The sequence below is a fragment of the Phyllobates terribilis genome, unplaced genomic scaffold, assembly GCF_046119375.1.
Source record: "Phyllobates terribilis strain yellow unplaced genomic scaffold, ASM4611937v1 Scaffold_3__8_contigs__length_932513732, whole genome shotgun sequence".
NCBI classification, from domain to species: Eukaryota; Metazoa; Chordata; class Amphibia; order Anura; family Dendrobatidae; genus Phyllobates; species Phyllobates terribilis.
The window spans coordinates 767,468,192-767,493,337 of record NW_027362763.1 but is presented as its reverse complement, the minus strand read 5'-3'; the positions used below and the strand labels follow the sequence as shown (position 1 = coordinate 767,493,337).

General features: G+C 43.5%; 1 protein-coding gene across 2 annotated transcripts in view; it reads left to right on the top strand.

The window, feature by feature from the left end:
* Positions 1-478: 478 nt before the first annotated feature.
* The window catches only part of SNAP25 (synaptosome associated protein 25), a 117,618-nt gene continuing 92,950 nt past the window's right edge, over positions 479-25,146 (top strand). The window contains exon 1 of one of the 2 annotated variants that reach the window (XM_073672230.1): positions 479-643. The gene's annotated coding sequence lies outside the window, so the exon portion shown is untranslated. The remainder of the gene's footprint in view (positions 644-25,146) is intronic. The other variant, XM_073672229.1, reaches the window with a different exon arrangement.

Here is a 25,146-nt window from a genome sequence, read left to right as displayed (position 1 = left end):
ACAGCCCCAGGGTATTGTCTGCCCCCCAGGAGTGAATCTGCAGCCTGTACATTGCCCCATGGTGCCCACCCCTCCTGCCTGCCCTGCACTCGATCAGTGATGGCTGCAGCCTCTATCACTGGCTATAACCCCCATCAGGATGCAGAAGTGGCAGGACAATCTGCAGCAAGTGAGCTGCCCACGTAGGCTATCCTTATAAGGAGCAAAGCCAGGCGAGGGGTATCCCTCCGGACCAGCCCCCTCGGGACAAAGCAATCACAGCTGCATTAGCTCAATAGATTAATGCATCTGTAGCTGAATCCCCCAGCCAGCAATGCAAAGCCCCCATTGTGTGCACCTGTACTGGCAGGAGGCATAAAGCGCACTCAGATGCAGAATGCGATGTATTGCAGCAGACGATGACTCAAGTCCCCCCCATCAGCTGCAGCCGGTCCCCTCCCCATAGCCCCCGCCCTGGGATGGATGGATATTAAAAGCTGCTGACGTCAAGAGTGACGGCCATCTTTGATAAGGGCAGAGCTCGTTTTTCCATTGAAGAAGAAGACTCGAGGAGGTCAGGAGCTGTGCTTCTCGCCTCCTGCAGCCGCATCCCCAATCAGGGTCCGTCCTGTCCTGCTCCTCCATCAGCCGGATCTGCGGCAAGGTAAGGGCTCCGCTCCCGCTGCGGGGGTCGCACTCGGCTGTGTGCAGGATTCACATCCGCAGCCTTTCAGGAGGATTGCGGAGAACATATCTCTTATCGCAGAGGCCATAGTCAAATGTCGTTTTTTTAAGCCCATCTGGTTGTCTTTAGTCACGATAGTGGGGTGTGTGCAGCAGCAGAGGCGCTGTCGTGATTGATGATGGAGCTGTGTGGAGACTGTGCGCTGGTGGGCGGATTCAGCACCAGGCAGGGTGGACAGCTCCACTGCAGAGCCAGTGCGGAGATCTGCGGCTTCTGCAGGGAGGGTGCAAGGAAGGCTGTGCTGGTAGGGTGCAGGCAGGGAGGGTGCAGGCAGTGCTGGTAGGGTGCAGGGTGGGTGCAGGGAAGGCTGTGCTGGTAGGGTGCAGGCAGGGAGGGTGCAGGGAAGGCTGTGCTGGTAGGGTGCAGGCAGTGCTGGTAGGGTGCAGGGTGGGTGCAGGGAAGGCTGTGCTGGTAGGGTGTAGGCAGGGAGGGTGCAAGCAGTGCTGGTACGGTGAAGGGAAGGCTGTGCTGGTAGGGTGTAGGGAGGGTGCAGGGAAGGCTGTGCTGGTAGGGTGCAGGCAGGGAGGGTGCAGGGAAGGCTGTGCTGGTAGGGTGCAGGCAGGGAAGGCTGTGCTGGTAGGGTGCAGGCAGTGCTGGTAGGGTGCAGGGTGGGTGCAGGGAAGGCTGTGCTGGTAGGGTGCAGGCAGGGAGGGTGCAGGGAAGGCTGTGCTGGTAGGGTGCAGGCAGTGCTGGTAGGGTGCAGGGTGGGTGCAGGGAAGGCTGTGCTGGTAGGGTGTAGGCAGGGAGGGTGCAAGCAGTGCTGGTACGGTGAAGGGAAGGCTGTGCTGGTAGGGTGTAGGGAGGGTGCAGGGAAGGCTTTGCGGGTAGGGTGCAGGCAGTGCTGGTAGGGTGCAGGCAGGGAGGGTGCAGGGAAGGCTGTGCTGGTAGGGTGCAGGCAGGGAGGGTACAGGCAGTGCTGGGAGGGTGCAGGGAAGGCTGTACTGGTAGGGTGCAGGCAGGGAGGGTGCAGGCAGTGCTGGTAGGGTGCAGGGTGGGTGCAGGGAAGGCTGTGCTGGTAGGGTGCAGGCAGGGAGGGTGCAGGGATGGCTGTGCTAGTAGGGTGCAGGCAGGGACGGTGCAAGCAGTGCTGGTAGGGTGCAGGGAAGGTTGTGCTGGTAGGATGCAGGCAGGGAGGGTGCAAGCAGTGCTGGTAGGGTGCAGGGAAGGTTGTGCTGGTAGGCTGCAGGGAGGGTGCAAGCAGTGCTGGGAGGGTGCAGGCAGGAAGGCTGTGCTGGTAGGGAGGGTGCAAGCAGTGCTGGTAGGGTGCAGGGAGGGTGCGGGGAAGGCTGTGCTGGTAGGGTGCAGGCAGATAGGGTGCAAGCAGTGCTGGTACGGTGCAGGGAAGACTGTGCTGGTAGGGTGCAGGCAGGGAGGGTGCATGGAAGGCTCTGCTGGTAGGGTGCAGGCAGGGAGGGTGCAGGCAGTGCTGGTAGGGTGCAGGGTGGATGCAGGGAAGGCTGTGCTGGTAGGGTGCAGGCACGGAGGATACAGGGAAGGCTGTGCTGGTAGAGTGCAGGCAGGGAGGGTGCAGGCAGTACTGGTAGGGTGCAGGCAGGGAGGGTGCAGGCAGTACTGGTAGGGTGCAGGCAGGGAGGATACAGGGAAGGCTGCTGGTAGGGTGCAGGCAGGGAGGGTGTAGGGAAGGCTGTGCTGGTAGTGTGCAGGCATGGAGGGTGCAGGGAAGGCTGTGCTGGTAGAGTGCAGGCAGGGAGGGTGCAGGTAGTGCTAGTAGGGTGCAGGCAGGGAGGGTGCAGGCAGTGCTGGTAGGGTGCAGGCAGGGAGGATGCTGGGAAGGCTGTGCTGGTAGTGTGCAGGCATGGAGGGTGCAGGGAAGGCTGTGCTGGTAGAGTATAGGCAGGGAGGGTGCAGGCAGTGCTGGTAGGGTGCAGGCAGGGAGGGTGCAGACAGTGCTGGTAGGGTGCAGGCTGTGCTATACTGGCAAGGGGGCAGACAGGGTGCAGGCTGTGTTATGCTGGTAGGGTGCAGTCTGTGTTATGCTGATAGGGGGCAAGCAGTGCTACTGTATGTTTGCAGGGTGCAGGCAGTGCTGTGCTGGTAGGGTGCAGGCAGTGCTATGCTGGTAGGGGGCAAGCAGTGCTACTGTATGTTTGCAGGGTGCAGGCAGTGCTATGCTGGTAGGGTGCAGGCAGTGATATGCTGGTAGGGTGCGAGCAGTTCTGTGCTGGTAGGGTGCAAGCAGTGCTATGTTGGCAGGGTGCAGGCGGTGCTATGCTGGTAGAGTGCAGGCTGTGCTATGCTGGTAGGGTGCAGGCAGTGCTGTGCTGGTAGGGTGCAGGCAGTGCTGTTCTGGTAGGGTGCAGGCAGTGCTGTGCTGGTAGAGTGCAGGCTGTGCTGTGTTGTTAGGGTGCAGGCAGTGCTATGCGGGCAGGGTGCAGGCAGTGCTATACTGGTAGGGTGCAGACAGTGCTATACTGGTAGGGTGCAGGCAGTGCTATACTGGTAGGGTGCAGGCAGTGCTATACTGGTAGGGTGCAGGCAGTGCTATACTGGTAGGGTGCAGGCAGATTTATGCTGGTAGGGTGCAGGCAGTGCTATACTGGTAGGGTGCAGGCAGTGCTATACTGGTAGGGTGCAGGCAGATCTATGCTGGTAGGGTGCAGGCAGTGCTATACTGGTAGGGTGCAGGCAGTGCTATACTGGTAGGGTGCAGGCAGTGCTATACTGGTAGGGTGCAGACAGTCCTATGCTGGTAGGGTTCAGGCAGTGCTATACTGGTAGGGTGCAGGCAGTGCTATACTGGTAGGGTGCAGGCAGTGCTATACTGGTAGGGTGCAGGCAGATCTATGCTGGTAGGCTTCAGGCAGTGCTATACTGGTAGGGTGCAGGCAGATCTATGCTGGTAGGGTGCAGGCAGTGCTATACTGGTAGGGTGCAGACAGTCCTATGCTGGTAGGGTTCAGGCAGTGCTATACTGGTAGGGTGCAGGCAGTGCTATACTGGTAGGGTGCAGGCAGTGCTATACTGGTAGGGTGCAGACAGTCCTATGCTGGTAGGGTTCAGGCAGTGCTATACTGGTAGGGTGCAGGCAGTGCTATACTGGTAGGGTGCATGCAGCAGAGCTGGATGGGATTTATTCCACATACCCTTGATTTCCTAAACCATAGATGGCTGTATCAGTGATCACACCATCTACTTCTATGTCTGCATCTCCTTGTGCAGTATATATGTATCTATACGTATCTATATATTCCTGTACATATACACACGTAGGTTGGAGGGAGGGTTTTCTGCACGTCCAGACAGCTTCTGCGTAGTTGCGTCAAAAAGCAGCCTCTAGAGCTGACAGATTTACGTGCTGGGGCATTAGTAATTACTGCTGGTTTTGTTACCCACTAGTGAGAAAGCAAGGGGGAGGGGATCTGCATTACAGCTCCGGTGGGGAGGGGGGAGGCAGCACCTCTAGGTGGGGGGGAGGGAGACGCAGATTTGTTTATTATAGATGGAGGGGTTTGCGTTTTCCCATGTGAATGCCATCGATGGTTATTGTTATGTAGTATTGCTTCATGTACGCTCATCATATCCGGATGCTTTTTTTTGTATAAAATCTTGTATTAATAGATGATTCTGGCAGGTTAAGATTGCGCATTGCAATAAAAAATAAATCAGACGACAGGACGCAGCTTATTGTGGCTTACATGGTAAATGGCAGATTACTGATTGCTTCGGAAAACAAACATTAACCTGTAGGTGCAGAGTCAACAGAGCGCTTTAATTACAAGGAGGGAAAAAAACAACAATCCTGGCTGTTGGATTTTCTGGGAAGGCTACGAAGGACCCCACCCCATGACTGCGCCTGTGGAATAAACTGAGGCGTAAATGAGGCAGATCGGTATTTTTTTAGGGAGACTGATGTAGAAGGAGTTTGGTTTCTATTACACAACTATAAATGAATAAGAATCTGAAATGATACAGAAGTGAGAACAGATTGGAACGTGATTAATGGATCTCCGCATGTGGATCTGTTACAGTAGCCGGGATATACGGCATTTTTCATACATTGCTTGGAATTTACATAATTGTGCGATGACCATTGTGACGCCCAGCAGAGAGAATTCTTCATACGTAGTGCTCCGTGTCATACTGGCTCAATGTTGTACGGCTTTCATACATACGGACATGTTAATTACAGTAAAGCTATGTTATCCTGTAAGGTCGGATGATACCTGATGTGTTTTGAATGATCTGTATTAGAACAGGACCGAATACAAATGATTGATCCGGCATCAGATCATGTTTGATTACACGGCGTCATCTTGAGTGAATATTGTGGGGATGTAGCACAAGATGGGATCAGATTCCATTCATTTATCTACGTGACAAGGAAAGGGAAGAATATTGCGTATTAGAATGGAGAACACGTTGAAGGCTTCATCTAATACATCGCATGGTGCAATACTGCAGATGTGCGAAATGTTAAAGTGCACAGCACGCAATAAAGGCGGCGGAAGGGAAATATCAGAAAGCATCTATTTTGTTTTCTTGTCCAGATCAGTAGGTCAGGATTGCACATGAAATCAGTCCCACTGGGATCCTCAATGAATTAACATTGCTCAATGTCAAGGAATCCAGGCAGCTCCAGATCACATAATGCTGACAATCTCTGCTTGTCTGTGTGTATGGCATCTGTGTGCATGTACATCGGTATCTGTATATATACTGTATATATATGTGTGTGTGTACATAGGTGTATGTATATATATGTATGTGTATGGTATCTGTGTGTGTGTACATCGCTTTATGTATATATGTATATGTGTGTATGGCATATGTGTGTGTACATCGGTGTATGTATATATGTATATATATATGTGTGTATGGCATATGTGTGTGTACATCAGTGTGTGTGTATATTTATACATATGTGTGTACATCAGTGTGTGTGTATATATATATATATGTCTGTGTATCTGTGTGTGTGTACATCGCTTTATGTATATATGTATGTGTGTGTACATCGGTGTGTGTGTATATATATATACATATGTGTGTGTACATCAGTGTGTGTGTATATATATACATATGTGTGTACATCAGTGTGTGTGTATATATATATATATATGTGTGTGTGTAGATCAGTCAGTACATGTGTGTAGATCAGTGTGTACATTGGTGTATGTCTGTGTATATATATATATGTGTATGACATCTGTGTGTACATTGGTGTATGTCTGTGTATATATATATATATATATGTGTATGACATCTGTGTGTACATTGGTGTATGTATATGTAATTATATATGTGTGTGTGTACATCAGTGTATGTATATATATATATATGTGTGTGCATGTACGAGTGAATGTGATTCAAAATTATTGAGAACAGTTAAGCAAGCTGAAGATGAAATGATTTCTAAAAGGTCTAAAGTTAACGATGACACATTTCCTTTATATTTTAGTCTAAAAAAAAGATATTGTCATTTTTTACATTTTAAAAATTACAAAAAGGAAAAGGAAAATGGGTCGATGCAAAAGTTTCGGCACCCTTGGAGATTTTTGTGCTCGGATAACTTTGACCAAGGTTTCAGACCTTAATTAGACTGTTAGGGTTATGGCTTATTCACCATCATCATTAGGAAAGGCCAGTTGATGCAAATTTCCCAGCTTAATAAAAACCCAATCTCCTAACCTTGTGCCAAAAAAGAGCAAATATGGGTTCTTCTAAAGAGCTGCCTAGCACTCTGAAAATGAAAATGGTGGAGGCCCACAAAGCAGAAGACTATAAGAAGATAGCAAAGCGTTTTCAAGTTGCCCTTTCCTCAGTTTGAAATGTAATTAAGAAATGTCAGTTAACAGAAACAGTGGAGGTCAAGATAAGGCCTAGAAGATCAAGCAAAATTTCAGTGAGAACTACTCGTTGGATTGCTAGAGAGGCAAATCAGATCCCCCGCTTGATTGCAAAAGACCTTCAGAGAGATTTAGCAGACTCTGGAGTTGTGGCACATTGTTCTACTGTTCAGAGACTCCTGCACAAATATGGCCTTCATGGAAGAGTCATCAGAGGAAAACCTCTCCTGCGTCTTCACCATAAAATTCAGCATCAGAAATATGCAAAAGAACATCTAAACAAGCCTGATGCATTTTGGAAACTAGTCCTGTGGACGGATGAGGTTAAAATTGAACTCTTTGGCCACAATGATCAAAGCTATGTGTGGAGAAAAAAAGGGCACAGAATTTCAGGAAAAGAATATCTCGCCAACCATTAGGCATGAGGGTGGATCAATCATCCTTTGGGGTTGTGCTGCGGCCAATGGCACGGGAAACAGTTCACGGGTAGAGGGAAGAATGGATTCAATGAAATTTCAACAAATTCTTGATGCAAACATAACACCATTTGTAAAAAAGCCATAGGTGAAAAGAGGATGGCTTCTACAAATGGATAATGATCCTAAATACATGTCAAAATCCATAATAGACTACCTCAAAAGGTGCAAGCTGAAGGTTTTACAATGGCCCATACAGTCCCCTGATCTGAACATCTTTTTAAATCTGTGGCTAGACCTCACAATAGCAGTGCATGCAAGACGACCCAGAAATCTCTCAGGACTGGAAGAATTTTCCAAGGACGAATGGATGAAAACTTTTGCATCAACCCATTTTCTTCTTTGTGATTTTTAAAATGTAAAAGAAGAAAAAAAAAATTATATTTTTTGCCTAAAATACAAAGGAAATGTGTCATCTTTAACTTTGGGCCTTTTAAGAGATCATTTAATCTTCAACTTGCTTAACTGCTCACAATAACAGTAATTTTTCACCAGGGGTGCCCGAACTTTTACATACCATTGTATGCGTCTGTATGGCTTCATATGTGTGTGTGTATATATGTGTGTGTGTACATGAATATGCACAAATGTATGTATATGTGTCTGTATGGCTACATATGTGTTTGTACATTGGTGTATGCAGGGCTGTGGAGTCGGAGTTGTGGAGTCAGAGTCGGAGCTGGTATAAAATGGACTGACTCCGACTCCTAAAATATATAATAAATTTGGTACAGTAGTTCAATGCAGTTTGTGGAGAATATTTTTTTATAAGAATTTGGGAAAGTTATGAAATGTCCTATAAATGTCTGTCCTATTCCTGATCTAAGGGTCTAGACTTTTAGCTGAGATGAATCTGTGCTACAGTAAATTTATCACTTAAACATAAGCCGTGTATGAGGGAGTCGGAGTCGTGGAAATTGAGGAGTCGGAGTCGGAGGTTTGGCTTACCGACTCCACAGCCCTGGGTGTATGTATATGTGTATATGTGTGCATGTTGTACATGAATGTGCATGAGTGTATATGTTTGTACGTACATGTGTGTGTATGTATCTACTTGAGCATGTATATTTATGCATGTTTAAGTCTGATTGTACATGTGTATATATATTCTGTCTGTTTATATATATATATATATATATATATATATACAACATTGTATATGTGTGTGCATGTGATAATTGTGAGTGTACGTGTGTATATATATATATATATATATATATATATATATATACATTTTGTATATGTAAATGCATATTTATGAGCACACAGAATATTTTATACAGCAGATTGGTATGTTAACCATTTCAGTTTGTGTCAGAGTTAGATGCATTAGCTAAATGGATATAGGGAGAAATGTTGTGCAGTCATCTTACACTTATTAAATAAAGCCCGATGTATTTGCATAGCCAGCAAATCAATATACTGTCTATGGAGTTAGGCATTTTACCGTTGTCTGTGTATTACTTTCAGGTAACTAAAGCTAAGAGCAGTATAGGATCAGCGTCATTCAAGAATAGCGGATACAGTCATTTTTGCTGATTTACGCAGAGTTTGAAAATGTCAGATAGCAGCATCGTACTTATTTAATAGCAGAGATGAAGGTCAGGATGCCGCTAAAAGGATGGCGGAAAGTGAGGAAAATCTGCAGGAACGGTTGATGGTGTCATCCATCTGTTCTATATGTGCAAGCCACCATGTCTGTATATATAAAACGTATGTGCGTCATTGCACTGGCAGCACATGCTGACTCACAGGCCTGGTCTATCACTCGCTGGTGCGAGACTTGATAGGAGAAATAGCTCTGTGCACCTTAAACCTTATAAAATGGGGAATGAATAATTATCTGCTAAAGGAAATGAAATGGGGTTCTTACAGAATATACTAATGTATTATGCACATAAAGGGCCATCATATACCCCTGCGCTTTACAGACATCGTCATCACTGTCACAATCTAAACTCCCTGTTAGTATTTGGAGTCTGGCCCTCAGGGTGATTATATTTGACCCACAACACCAGAACCGCCACCCCTATGTGGGGCCATTATACTGTATAGAGGACTATGTGGGGCTATTATACTGTATAGAGGACTATGTGGGGCTATTATACTGTATGGAGGACTATGTGGGGCCCATTATACTGTATGGAGGACTATGTGGGGCCATTATTATGTATAGAGGACTATGTGAGGCCCATTATTCTGTATGGAGGACTATGTGGGGCCATTATTCTGTATGGAGGACTATGTGGGGCCATTATTATGTATAGAGGATTATGTGGGGCCCATTATTCTGTATGGAGGACTATGTGGGGCCATTATTCTGTATGGAGGACTATGTGGGGCCATTATTATGTATAGAGGATTATGTGGGGCCCATTATTATGTATAGAGGACTATGTGGGGCCATTATTCTGTATGGAGGACAGTGTGGGGACCATTATACTGTATGGAGGACTATGTGGGGCCATTATACAGTATAGAGGACTATGTGGGGCTATTATACTGTATAGAGGACTATGTGGGGCTATTATACTGTATGGAGGACTATGTGGGGCCCATTATTCTGTATGGAGGACAGTGTGGGGACCATTATACTGTATGGAGGACTATGTGGGGCCATTATACAGTATAGAGGACTATGTGGGGCTATTATACTGTATAGAGGACTATGTGGGGCTATTATACTGTATGGAGGACTATGTGGGGCCCATTATTCTGTATGGAGGACAGTGTGGGGCCATTATTCTGTATGAAGGACTATGTGGGACCCATTATACTGTATACTGGTTGGCCCGTGACTTTGTCCAAGTTTTTCATTTTGTCCCTCTGTGTGTTTGAGTTTGATATCCCTGGTATATAACTAGTGCACACCCTAAAGCTTCTAGTGGGGCAAATACTGGGCCCAAATTTTTTTTCTATCCATTTCTGTAAGATAATTCTTCATGCAGTGTTACCTTTCTGTATCCATTTATAGTTTATCCTATTTTGGGGATAAAATAATATTTTTTTTTATCACTGAAAGCTTTTCTATTGAATTATACATAACCTGGGGACCACCATGCGTAATAATGAGGTAATAATGATACCTCATAGTATGCCACCACGTGGGAGATAGATGTTTTTGGGTGTAGGCTTTTACTATCACATGTGGTGGTTTAAGGGGGTTGTTGTTTCATGAAGACAACCCCTTTATGAATAAATGAGCAGATCATCTCAGGTCGGGGCTGATGTTCCCTAAGGAAGTTGCTTCTGGCCACATGTAGGCTTACACGCCAGACATTCACACGAATGGTTGTTGTCAATGTGATTTACATCTGGCACGTCCGCCCAGGCTGGAGCCGCTCATACACCCTTGCACAGCTGCTCCTTGTTCTCACCGGGTGGGACACCTTCTATGAAGTCCATATGGACAGCATTGTCTTCATAGCACCATAACTGTAACACATAGTTGCATATTTTCCACTTCGTGCTACCTCTTGGTTGTTCTTAATCTCATGTTCTGCAAGGAGAATCTTTTTCTTTGTTGTCTACGTCCATTGTCTCTCCTGTAATAAGAAAGATGGCGCCAATATGGAGGGATTATAAAGAACTACAAATGACAGATTCTTCAATAGTGTCATTTATCTGCTGGAAGCTAAGTGACTCCAGCTGCCATTTTTTGTTATTGCTAGGACTAATGTGTATAACAAAGCAGTCATAAATCACTCTGTGACGCTCTGAGAGCACCTGATATGTTGGCTTTATTTTATATTTTAACATCTAAAAGTCAGAACTCAAATGATTATTGTAGATCTTCCTATACACCGCAACATTGAAATTACAACACCAAGAAGGAAATGTTGTGAAATTATGGAAATCGCAGGATTAAAAGACATGTTAATGATATGTAAAAGAAGAAAAAATGGAAATAATATTTTCAAAACATCTTGATTTATTCAGTATGGAGCATGAGCGCCACGTGCAGAAATCCAGGCACTTACACGCCTTGGCTGCTATCAGTGAGGGTATTAATGGCTGTCTGAAGAATGTTCTGCCACGCCCAATGCAATTTGGAAATCATCAAGATTCGCTGCTGGCTGCTTACTTTGCAACTGCTGACCAATGATGAACCAGGTGTGCTCGATGGGAGACAAGTTCTGAGATACTTCAGGCCATGGTCGCACATTTAGACCATACTGGCTGTTCACAATCGCATGAGCAACATGTGGCCTGACTAAAAAAAACAGCTCCTGGGACTCCTTGGAAAAATGGCCATACCACGACTAAAGCAATATAACACAGAGCTGTTTGTGTACCTGGAATGAAGACTAGAGAGATTCGGCTACCGTATAATATGCACAATAATCCTGGGAGTAGGACTGATGTGACATTCCCTCTTGAAGGCCTCTTCATGGTGTTTCATATGTGATCTTCAGACCCATCTCTGGCTATCATTGTGTCCAACATATAAGCAGGACTCATCACTGAAGATAATAAACCTCCACTCCCGCCTCCATTGCCATCTTGCACTGCACCACATTAGCCTTTGAGAGCGATGGTATAAGGTCAATGGAACATCTGTAGCTGGACGTCTGGCTCGTAGCCCAATGTTGTGGAAATGCTCTCTGATGGTTGTTGTAGACACTGTTTGGCACCTCAGGCTTGACATCCGACATCTTATTTCACTTGCAGTACAGAATGGATCAGTCATGGAACTAGTGGTACCGCCATTTCTCCATAGTGTCTCAGGAGCCGTTTTACAATACGAAATTGCAAGGCCGTATATTGTCTGAGCAGCCTGTGTGATCTAAAAGTGCTACCATAACCTGCAGCATCTCCAGACAGGTCTCACATCGAGCACATCTTGGACATCATTGGTCGGCAAATGCAAAGGAAGCTGGCAGCAGCGGATCTTGATGATTTACCCAAGTGCATTCAGCGAGGCAGAACATTCCTCAGACACTCCTCAATAGTGTATATGCGGTTGCATGTAAGCTGTGAACTTCACTTGTCAGCTATAGGTAATGGAAGACCACGTCTACAGTCGTTTATGTGAAGCAATCTGGCTCTTTATACCTGAAACCTGCTGGACCATTTTCTTATTTCATTTTCTTTACATCTACATTTACACTTTAGTAAATTACATCATTATGACCACCTAATGGAATAAATCAACTCAAAAATAGCTTACAGCCCCAAAGGCTTTTCTTCAGTTCTCAGTTTCTTTAAAAAGGTGTATAATCACTTCAGCACGACTATCTTTTGTATTGTTATACAAAGGGCTTTCATTTGCCATAATTGTGGATGCACAATTCTGGAGATAAAGGGATCCTGCTGTGAAGGGAAAACAACACAATAAAAGAAACCATACCGTAATACAGTATATAACGTGGGCCATCTAAACAGAAAATATGTAGAAATTATGAAAAAAAAAAGGGAAAATCTAAAAGCGCTGAAGAAACAGTCCAGGGGTCCAAAATAAAGTCCAAACTAAATTTTTCTAATAAAAGAAGGCTATGCATTGCTGCATCTTACCGATACCTTCATCAAGCCAGGATATCTAAAGAGAGAGGTAGTATAATCAATACCAACTAATATTTTTCTTATTAACACTTTTCATTGAATTCGCAACCAACCTGCACAGAGTTAGGAGATGGATGACCCATTGAAGCCTAGGAAACTAAAAATGGAAGCGAAAAATTAAACACTACTCGACATAGCTAGCGCAAGAACAGATGCGGTGGAGGAAACAAGAACAGACAGAGTAGACAAAATGAAGAACAGCTATTGTTCAAGATCTTTTTATGTAAATCTGGTCATTTAGGCAATAAAATAATAATAATAATAATAATAATAAAAAAGGATAACTCTCCAAATCCAATTCTTATACTGCAGCGACAATTTCCAGGAAGCTAGAGTTGTACAACCTTATGGTGGGGAGTAGTGATACTAGGAGGACCATGTCCTACTAAAAAAAAAATATATATTTACCTTGATCCAAGAAAGCTTAAAATATTTAAATAGATCTAAACTGACTAAGGAATGGGTAATAGTGGAACAACGTAAGGCACCCATACATGGGGGCCCCCTATGCTTACCCGACAAAGCGAGTGGTCCTGTGTATGTGAGAAACAGCCAAGATAGCTGCTGAACCATCATTCGAGAGACAGCTATCTAATGTGTATGGGGGGGGGCTATGAATATATAGCTATATAGCCAAACCCAAAAGTGTCCGAGTCTCAAACACTTCCATCGCTTGCTGGAGAAAGACTATGTAAGAGTCAGTTATTCACATGGCTGCAGAGGTCTTGGCTTTTGAACTCTAGTGCCTTAGATAACGTAATCGTCTTGCTATAAAGGGAGGACACTAAACCTACAGTCTCTCTACTCTTCATATCACTAATGATTTGTCCCCAAGTAGCTTTGGTGCTGATAGGATAACAAGAAGCCAAACCACCAAGCCAGCTTGGAATAGAACAGACATGACGAAGCAAAGGAGGAACCATGCAACAAGCATCAACCTCCTCAGTCTTGAGGACCCTTATCTAGCCCTACTTTTAGGATTATCTTAGCATAGAATAGACATTGTTATTAATATGACAACAAAAGTAATTTCCATGGATATTCCCTTTAAGTTACCAGCTGAAGGTAATTAATGAGTGGAGCTGATAAGCCCTGGTATAAGCATTGCACGTCATCCAACCTAGCACTGATTTGTGAGTCTACTGACACCAACACTGGCATTTTGCATCATTTCAGAGCATTTCAACTTGAAAGAAAAGGAAAAATCCTTAATGAATCGATGTCCTTGAGTTGTCCTTTTCTGTAAGATTGTTAAAAATAGTTTTAGAAAACTTCAAGGAAAGTACGTATCAACATCCTGCTTATTTCACTACATTTTTAAGAACTCTGTAGAGGCTGCCCTCCATCTTGTTCAGGAACCGTAGTGGTGGCCATTTTGTTAGTCATATCTAGAAAACCATGAAATATTCTTATGCAACCAGAAAAATGGAATTTATACAAACCTGAAATAAGAAAATAAGTGAAGGACTTACCGTACTAATGTTTTCACTTACATACAACTTTTTTAAGTCACTTTAACAATTTAAAAGCCAAATCCAGTAATTTGATCTTTCTTTCAATTATGGAATAAATGTAAAATAAATAACAGTTATTTGGTTAAAATTTCATAAATGAAGATACATTTATCTGAATCTTAATATATGATGTGTTTTGAACTACAGTATATATATAACATTTCTTATTCTAATCCTTCAACTGATTTATGGAAATTTGTTTCTTCAGATGAAACTCCTTGTTAAAAAGTTAAAGAAAAAAATGTTCTCTCACCATTTGGCAAATACAGCTTATAATGTATCATAAATGAGTTAATGGTGGAAGTCTGACTATGAGGATCTGTATTTTGGTCTCTTTAAGGTCATTAAATTTTACATTTTGGGGAGGTCCTTAAAATTGGACCCCCCCACACATACACACACCTTTGCATTGTTCTATTGTTGGTGATGTTGTCACTAAACGAGCTATCCTACAAGCAACATTTATTCACATGATTGGTGATAATTGTGTAATCACTAGAGATGATTAAATCTTTTAAAATTTGAATTCACCAGATTTTCCAAATCGCAATACGGCAATGCCTCCAGTTACCCTGAATAGACGTGAAATACTCTGAGGTCTTTAAGGACTATTTCCATCCCCTTTAAGCTATTTCAAGCAAACACAGCCTAAGTAATGTCAAAGTGAACTCACCATAGATATGAATGGTAACCCAATATTAACCAACAGTCCATTTCATAACACAGCACACTGACAGATTTTATATGTTTTTTTTTTTTAATTTAAAAATGGTCCAAAAATTATCCCTTTTAGTCATTTGTAATCAGGCAGACCTTTTTGTTCAGAACACTGACTCAAACTGACGGTGTCACTGTCAAAGGTAACATTATGCTGCTTTGACTGAGATGAGTAATGTGCCATGTATTCCATAATGCCCTCCGCTCCCCCCCACTAATTCCTTTCTCTCTCAGACAGTCTGTGTCCGGAGCGGTCTAATTAAGCCCATTAGAAGTCAGCTGAGGAATCTCTGTTAAGATGAAGAAATGTACTCATAACACGGTTCTCAGAGGAAAGACAGACTGTACAAAGATGTGTGGGAGTCACCATATTAAGGAAAGTTAGACTGTGTTTTGCTGAGGTATTAGGCACTGGACTCCATTTCTTACACTAACATAAAAAATATTGAGTTGGCGGCCAAACGGTCTCATAATCATTTTGCCTGTGATTATGTAAAACTGTTGCTGTGTATGAAGATAATCAGGCTGGTTGTAGACAGTTTTTAAACTAATCCACCATGTTGATTTGAGTATTTGTCTTGTACAAACCTCTAAGTCAGAATATGCCTCAGAGTTGTTACACCATTTCGAGAGAAAATATACATACTATTAGGACAGGTAATTATAGATGGCCATTCAAGCCTCATGGTAAAACTCAGATCACCATGATCTCCAAAAGCCACAAATGGAAAGGTTATGATTGGTCTTGGTTGATGTCATGTGTACATACTTGAATGATGGATGAGACATAGATTTAAGGATGTTTCCCTCCATCATTCACTGTAATCCCTAGCTATCTCTCACCTTGGGACCTTCTCTTACAGTCCCTTCAGTTCCCTGGCTCAATAGCAGCCGCTGCGCCAGCCTCCCTGATCAGCATTGATTAGGAGAGAGATGGATACTGCATAAGCATATCCTATTGGGAGGACAGATGTAAGGCACATAACAAAGAAAGGGACCAGACAGGTGTAAGACATATTCCTCAGGGAGGACAGAGACTGATGTAACAGAAAGCAGGCATAGACAAGGATAATACACAACAGTGCAAGGGAGGAGGTGGATGAAACACACATATCAGCGGGAGGGAATAGAAATATGTATGGCTTATATACCCAAGAAAGGTAGCAGACAGGACATAAATAAGACAAATACCCATAAAAGTAAGGTAATAAATTGCATCCTCTATACATATCAAGAGCTTTGGTCGGCATATGGTAGAGAGCCTATAGACTCGGAGAAATGCATGTGTAGCATATTTACCTTGAACTGATTCAACCAAAATGGTAAATTGGTTTAATAGAAGATCTTTCTTGAGCACAAACCCCATAGACTGTAGACATATCTGTAAGAAATTAAAGAGGTTATCTGCTACTTTATCATTGATGACCTATCATGAGGATAGGTCATCAATGTCTGATCGACACCCCCCACCCCCGCGGATCAGCCGTTCTCGATGTTGGCGGTGGACCTGCTCAATAGTGGAGCTGCTCCGTCTTCTGATATTGGCCGCGGCAGGGTACTGCACATCCGCCTCTTATTCAAATCAATAGGAGGCGGATGTGCAGAACTCTGCCCTGCAGAAGATGGAGCAGCTCCGCAATTGAGCAGTTCCGGCCACCGCATCTGACACCGAGAGCAGTTATTCGGCGAGGGTGCCTGGTGTCGAGCCCCGATCAATCAGACATTGATGACCTATCCTAAGGATAGATCATCAGTGATAAAGTAGTGGACAACCTCTTTAAAGGGAGTCGGTCAGAACTAAACGACTGTTCAAACCAAGTACAGGCACTCGATGCACCCTTGGTGTGGCCAAACTTTCATTGCACTTTCCCACCTACTTGTTTCCTATCTCCACTTTTCTCTGGCTACTGTAGAGACAGAGCTGATAATCAAGAAAGAGGAGAACGGAGACATATCGAGAACAAGTAGATAGGAAGGTGCACTGAACTACTTGGCCATCAGTGCACTGTGCGCTTGTGCTTGGTTTGAACAGTCGTGTTGTGCTGACAGACTCCCTTCAGGCTATGTGATCACGGTCCGTATTTGAAGCAGAAATTTCAAGTGCATTTCCGCATCTCCTTGGATGGAAAAACGCATGTGGATTTTACACTCGTTTTTTACGCCATTTTTGCATGCGTTTTTTCAAGCGTTCTTTTCATCAATGAATGCTTTTTGGAGCTAAATAAAGTTATTTGGTGGGACATTGCTTAAACCTTGGAGTACCATCAGAACTGGGGTGAGTATATTGGTTAATTTGAATGATTAAAGAATGTGTCTGTTGGATTTCAAATAAAGTGTTTACTCGGTGTCTGTGTTTATTTAACTTTTTACTTTAATTAGGTTTGGTCATGAAAAGGTCTGATTGACACCTTGACATCACCAAACTAAAGAGCTATGTGTCAGCTAGTCTCATTCACCCAATCTTCATTAGCATTTCTATTCATGTAATTTATGCGGCTGCTATTTTTAGCCTGGGAAGGTGCCATTTGCAAACATGGTCCCTGGCCATAATTAACAGCTCACAGCTGTTTTGTTAGCTGCTACATCTCCCCGATCAGCACTCAGCAGCACTTTGGACGCAGCATATTTTTGTTGCGTCCAAATCGCGGTGTTCTAATGCCGCACTTTTGTCGGTACATGTGAATCCACAGCATATAATGACACTTCAATCGGTCAAAATCTGCAGCAGAGACTAGCGTGTCTGCTACAGAAATTGACATGCTGCGGGTGAGTTTAGGTACGTGGCCATGGTCAGGAGCCACTGCAGGTTTGACGCTGCGTGTTTATACAGCGTCAAACCCGCAGTGTCCAGATGTTACAGCATAGTGGATGGGATCTCTAGAAATCCTATGTCCACTATGCGTGCATCTGAGGCTGCGGATTACCCGTGAACACTGACATGCTGCACGTCTTTCAGGACCGCTGCATGCAAAATTCTCATGCCGAGTCGCTAGTCTCCGCAACAGAAATTTGACCACTAGAAAGTATTGAATGCGGTAAATCCGCATGGTTCAGTGAACACATGTGGATTTACCTGCGTTCAATAGAATGCAATGTTTTGGACGCAGCAAAAAATATGTGTCCAAATCACTGCCATGTCCAGATCGTGGGCACAGAGCCTAAAATTAAAAAAAAAAATGGCGTGGGCTCCCGCGTCATTTTTATATAACCAGTAGAGGGAAAGCCGACCGCTGGGGGCTGATATTAGTAGCCACGGAAGGGGCCATTAGCCAACAATGTTCCCTGGCTATTAATATCAGCCCGCAGCTGTTTGTTTAGCCTTTACTGACTAGAATACTGGGGGACCCCAGAAAAAAATTGACGTGGGGTCCCCCTATAACCAGCAAAGGCTAAACAAACAGCTGCGGGCTGATATTAATAGCCAGGGAAGGGGCCATGGATACTAGCCCCCTCCGCGGCTATTAATATCACCCCTCAGCAGTTCCAGAAATGGCGCATCCATAAGATGCGCCAAATCTGGCGCTTAGCCTCCGCTCTTCCCACTGCCCTGTAGCGGTGGCAGTGGGGTAATGGGGTTGGGATTCACATGAGCCTTTTATTGGCGGCTGACGTGAAGCCCAGGTTGGTAATGGAGACACCCCCATTACTAACTGCGTAGTAAAGTGGTCGCCGCTTTTTCAATAAAAGACAGAATAAATTATTTTAATGAAATAAAAAACACGGTTCTACAATTTTTTTTATTACACTCCATCCGCGAAGCCATCAATCTTCTGAAAAAAAGTAAAATAACAAACAACCATATCCCTCACCTATCTGCCGTCAACAATGTAGTCCACGTACCGCCAACGAGTGTCCCACGACGATCCGTGTCACTTCTACAGCAGTGACATCAGCCATCACTGATGTCACTGCTGTAGAAGACAGCATTGTATACTGACAGGGGTGTAAAATAACCCCTGTCAGTATACATGCTGCAGGAGGTCACGGGGGTTCATCAGCTGAAGATCAGCTGATCAGCCCCAGTGAACTAACCACCGTGGAAGCATTCTTCAGAATGCTCCCAGGGGAGGTCACGTGAGCATCAGCTGATCGGTCACGTGACCGATCAGCTGATTGCTGACGTCACTGCGGGTCCTGGCAGCTCAGTATACTCCTGAGAGTGAGCCCGCTCCCCGCAGTGTACGGCCGGCCGCCTGGAGCAGTGCATCGCCGCCGAGGACCAGGAGGACACCGGGGGGCGCCGGACAGGTGAGTATGAGGTTTTTGTTTTTTTTTTACTTTTTCTTTTTTTTTTTACCGCAGGCATGCAGGCTGGGCCGAGCAGACTACTGCTCCGCCCAGCCACGCCACTCTCGCTGTTATCAGCGGGAGTGGCAGTCGGATGAGAGGAGTTGTAGTCCTCCTTTGCCGACCTGGGTACCAGCCGCACCGCGTTTCCGCCATGAATTTGCGGCCATTGGCTTTAATTGAAACGCAGCAAATCCACGGGTTTGCTGTGATTCAGTGCAAGTCAATTGGCGCGAATTTGTGGCGGAAACGCCCAAACAATGGTCATGTTGCGGTTTTTAACTCAATGCGAATCCGGAGCCGAAATTTCCGCATCATGTGCACAGCACATCCGGATTACCATTGCTATACCTGGCAGACCTATTAACAAGCGTTTTCACAGTGTTTCCGTGAAAATGCTTCGTGTGCACATAGCCTCAAAAGTGAGACCTTACCATATCATACGTGTCTTATGAACATAAAAGTAGAATTTACTCCAAACTATTTAAATATAATTTTTTTTTCTAGGGTCATGACTGCTAGACTTGTATTCCCAGACGTCATGCTGCCTACTAATCCCATTTATATCAGTCTGTTCATTATGGAGTTGTCATAACGAAGCTAACAATAATGTAGCTGTGATTGCTCCTGCATCATACCCTGACATACAGAATGTCATTTAAGTCAGCATTTTATTCCTTATAATGGATTTTCATTAACCATACATTTATGGGGTGATTCACATAGATCCTGTGCACATTGTACAGTGAGACAATGCAGAGCATCTGCTGGTTATATTTTCCAGCACGTAATGGAGTCCACCTATACTGTTGCGCAGCGTCCTGTTTTTAATGTTAGATGTCATTGTATCTCGGCTCTGTATTTCCCTGGTAGGACTGTATTATTTTGGTATATTTTGACTTAATCACATTTTAAACAAAAAAATGCAAAGCTTAGAGAAGCACACGTTGTGCGGAGATTTGCCGGAGGGACATTGCTTGCAGAGATACTGCTGTGATAGCATCTTACATTGTTCATTTTTATGCGGAATCTCTAATTTGTGGCCTCATTAATGGGCCATTAATAATAGAATAACAGCAGCCATAGATTATTAAGTCCAAAACAAGGTTCACGTTGTGTTTCTTGCATCAATTCATTTATTAACTTGAGAAATATATTCAGTTTTTAGCTTACCTGGACATGTCTTCTCTACTAATGCATCTGGTTTCAGAAATAATTGTATAACCAATGAAATAACTATCCTTGAATATTGCTCTGTTATTCTTCCTGGAAGTGTTTGCATAAATTGTCAACTGGGTGTTACCATGAGTTTGTATGTGGAGGAAGTACTGGTTCTTCTTAAAGAGGACCTGTCACCAGTCGAAAAGTCTCCAGTTTTTGCTCTTATTTTATTCCCATGAGTATGCCTTTTTTTTCCACGGTTATGATCTTTATCAAGGGCGAGTGGCACAAAGAGTAATAATGTAGAGCCCCCCAGAAAATGCCGTGAACCTCGCTCAATCGATCAACTTCCAGAGTAATCATATTTGACCAGAAGCAGCAGAAAGCCGTTCCCCACGGGGCTGACATGTGCCTCAAACTCCTAATGGTGCATAAGATAAAAGGTTAAAGTGGTGCAACCGGGACGTCCACTAGACTAATAATTGTGGTGGAACTAGGATTTTGTAGTAATCTTCATTTGGTTTCATTATTAATCTGTGCACTAAAAGACGACATGATTGTGCAGTTATGTGCACGAGGACAAATGACCACTACAAGGGGGCAATGATGAGAGTGACTTTGTATTAGTTTCCCAGGTGCTACTTGCCAACAAGCTACTCTCCCTTTCTCCAGAGTATTTAGACATATAGACAAATTGCCATGCCAAAAAAGAAAATATGTGACAGAAAATGGTACATTTTTGGGGGCTAATTTGTTCTCTTCGCAGGCATAATTCAAATTTTGTCAACTTCAAACTCCATTCGTGGAAAGATGACGTCCACAATCGGATATAGAAGGCTGGTTTATTGTCAACGCGTTTCAGAGTCACACCGACTCCTTCTTCAGGACAACCACACATAAGACACGTTGACAATTAACTAGCCTTCTATATCCCATCGTGGACGTCATCTTTCCAGTAAGCTCAGAATACTTCCATAGCCCTGATGATTTTTTACATTAAGAGCTTGTGACTGTTACCTCTGGTCAGTCAGAAGTCGAGGTCAAAGATGGTGCCGCTGGACCGCAGCTTAGGTAACCAGGGATACCTAACATACTGCAGTGCCCTGCACATAGGGTAAGCGACATAGCGAATCAGAAGAACTATACTATATTACTAATTGGAGGTTTTTTCTAATATTATTATTACTACACCTACTACACATTGAGATAGGATTTTGGAGATGGGAATAACCCTTTAGTCTCACGTCTGTTGATTTCCCGTTAGAAAGATACAATACGAGTAGCTAGAGATGAGCAAAAAGATTCAAACTACCTTGGTCTGGTGTCCAGTTTTGTTTTCCGTGGCAGCCGGAACAAAGCACTGTTATTTTTTGGCTCTGGCAATCCTCTGCCCAGCATTTTGGGTACCTCTGATTCTTACTAGACCGCTGCTTCATTATGACGTTGTGTGAGGCCTCGTTCCTAGACCTCAAGCGACCTTATGAGAGAGTGGAAGAGGTGACCAGCATGCCAGGAAGAGGATTACTGTCACAGAACTAGACGTCGGCCGGACCAGGGTAGATTGAATTTTTTTGCACATTTCAACTAGTAGCATTTCACCTTAGCACAGATTCTTGGCTGTTTATCAGCAGATGGTAGCAAATCATAGATGGATCATCTCAGACATGGACACCTCATCATAGTCATGGGTAACAGCTTCTAAGAAGCAGGGCTGTGGAGTCGGTAAGGCAAAACTCCGACTCCTCAATTTCCATGACTCTGACTCCACGACTCCGACTCCCTCATACACGTCTCATGTTTAAGTGATAAATTTACCGTAGCACAGATTCATCTCAGCTAGAAGTCTAGACCCTTAGCAGGAATAGGACAGACATTTATAGGACATTTCATAACTTTCCCAAATTCTTATGAAAAAAATATTCCCCACAAACTGCATTGAACTACTGTACCCAATTTATTAGATATTTTAGAAGTTGGAGTCGGTCCATTTTATACCGACTCCACCAAAATGGACACTGACTCCACGACTCCGACTCCACAGCCCTGCTAACAAGTCCTCCCAGCGGGTCACACCCAACACTACACCAGGACGACTAAAGTATTAGTATGACCACTGTTTATATACTCGCCCCGTGTATCTGGGTGACACTTGGTCATTGTTGCTTTTGCATTTCCGCGCGAGCTGTGGGGTACGGAGATGGCCTAATACCATTTCATTACAAATGCCCATACTTACTAAATGCAGTATATTTCCAACAGTGTATGGTTGTAGATTTATAGCTTGTTATAAGAAAAAGCTAAGCAATGTTAGACAATAATAAAATGCAAATCTCATGCAAATTGCTGATCCAACTCTCCTGAAGCCTATTTATAGATGTAATTATGACAGTAAGTAATGGAAATGCAGGCGGCCCAGGCAGAAATGTGGGAGATTAGACCTGATAGAATTTTTACATACCTGCGTGTTGTATAAACAGTCCGTCCAGGAATCACGAGTCCCCCACCGCTCCTGTTTCGATGGGCTTTACTTTCTGTCCTGTCTTGATACAGAAAATGAAGGAAATGCTCACTCTCTCTGCCAATTACTGGTCACCCCTCTAACTGGTGATTTGCTGAGTGGGCATTTCCTATGTGTCGAGATGGGATCCAGAATTAGAGACAGGTAGATGACTTTGTAATGCATCACTTTTTTATTTATTTATTTTTTTAAATAACTTTTCTCCTAGTGAAAACCCCTTTTAATTTAAAAGAGGCTCTCGGGGATTAGATGCAAGGGTCTGCTTTTTTTCCTTCCTCAAAAAACAGCACTACATCTGTCCATGGGTTACATCTATGAACTTAAATTAGGAGAGGCAGCAATGCCAGAATTATCCCATAAATATAGCTGGCACTATTTCTGGAAACAAGAGCAGACCATTGCTTCTAATTCCTGACAACCCCTAACGTGGCATTATGTTTCCTATCTTGTATGTTATAGTAAAAAATACAATAATAGAGGTTATTCACAACTTTAGTATTGATGACCTATCCTTGGTGGCCAAGGTTTGGTTCTACACATCCACCTTCTATTCAATCAATAGGAGACGGGTGTGTTGTACCCTGCGGTGGCCACTATCAGAAGATGGGCAGCTCCGAAAGTGAGTATTTCCTGCCGGCGGCCACCGCCACCACCGATAGCAGCTGATTGGCGGTGGTGCCGGGTGTTGGACCCCAACTGAACAGACATTGATGACCCATCCTAAGTATAGGTCATCAATGCTAAAATAGTGGACAACCTCTTCAAGTCCAAGAATATTGAATCAGTCATATTTTGTTAATTTAATTCATCTTGGATTGGATTTAGCTTTATTACAATGAAGGAGAAATTAACTGCAACAATAAACTCGGAAGTTTGAGCTTTGCTGGAGAACAATATTATTATTTTTATGGTAGCCAAAGCTAAATCCCATCTAAGCCCATAGAGATGTCAGTGCTGATCAAGTGCATAGCGATCAGCAAATGTCTAAGGGGTGAAAAGTTTAGAGCTACAAACACTATAAGCTGTGCTGCTCGGCGTCCTCATGTACTTCCAACCATAGGAAAAAAGACATTTTATGTACTTGCCTCCAGTTATTGCATTATTGTCAAATTTTCTTAGACTGAAATGCATTTTCCTATGTGGTGCCAGATTATCCTTGGTAATTACAGAGGTAATTAGATCATGACTAAAGGGAATGTATCATCAGAATAAGACCACGTTCACACTATCAGTTTTTGGTCTGTATTTTACATCAGTATTTGTAAGCCAAAACCTGGAACGAGTGAAAAATACAGAAGTGGTGACGTGTTTTTATTACACTTTTCCTCTGATTGTTCCACTCCTGGTTTTGACTTACAAATACTGATGTAAAATACTGACCAAATACTAAACGTGTGAACGTGGCCGAAGACCTATTGTTTATGTGAGGTTTTCATGTTGAAAGTATTTTTTTTTAAATGTTTGGAATGATTTTTTTTATTCTATATCACAAACTTTATTAAAAATAAAAAATAGAAATGTTGCGAGGAACCAGCGGAAAACTTTTCCCAAAAGGAGAGGAAGTTTGAGACTAAAAAAGCCCCAGTGGCCAGTGTAAAAATTGTAAGTTTACTCATTTTGTTTTTCAATAAAGACTGTGATATAAAAAGAAAAATATTGGAAAATATTAAAAAAAAAAAAAATACATGTAACACAAAAACCTGATTGAAACTATAGGTTGTTTTCTGATGATAGCTTCCCATTAGAGGGTTATTCCCTGAATCGCACAGTAAATATATCCTTTATGTTACTATACAGTCGTGGCCAAAAGTCTTCTGTCACAAATTTAGCGTATCACAAAGTTTGCTGCTTCAGTGTTTTCAGATCTTTTAGTCAGATGTTTCTTTGGTTACTGAAGAACAATTATCAGCATTTCTCAAGTCAAATACAACACGTTTAGGCAAAGACTTAATATTTACAGTGTTGTCCCTTATTTTTCTGAACTTCTGCCCTTTGCCCTGGCTGATGGATCTCAGCTTCTGGGCCAAATCCTGACTGATAGCCGTCCATTCTATAATCAGTGCTTGGAGTTTATCACAATTTCGGTTTTTCTTTGTCTACCTGCTTTTTGAGAATTGACCACAGGTTCTCAATAGGATTGACATCTGGGAAGTTTCCTGGTCATGGACCCAAAATCTCAATGGTTTATTCCCTGAGTCACTTAGTTATCACTTTTGCCTTGTGTCATGGTCTCCATCATGCTGGAAAAAGCATTGTTCTTCACCACATTGCTCCTGAATTGTTGGGAGAAATTGCTTTTGGAATATGTTTACATACCATTCTTTATTCACGGCAGTGTACTTAAGAAAAATTGTGAAGGATTCCACTCCATGGATGAAAA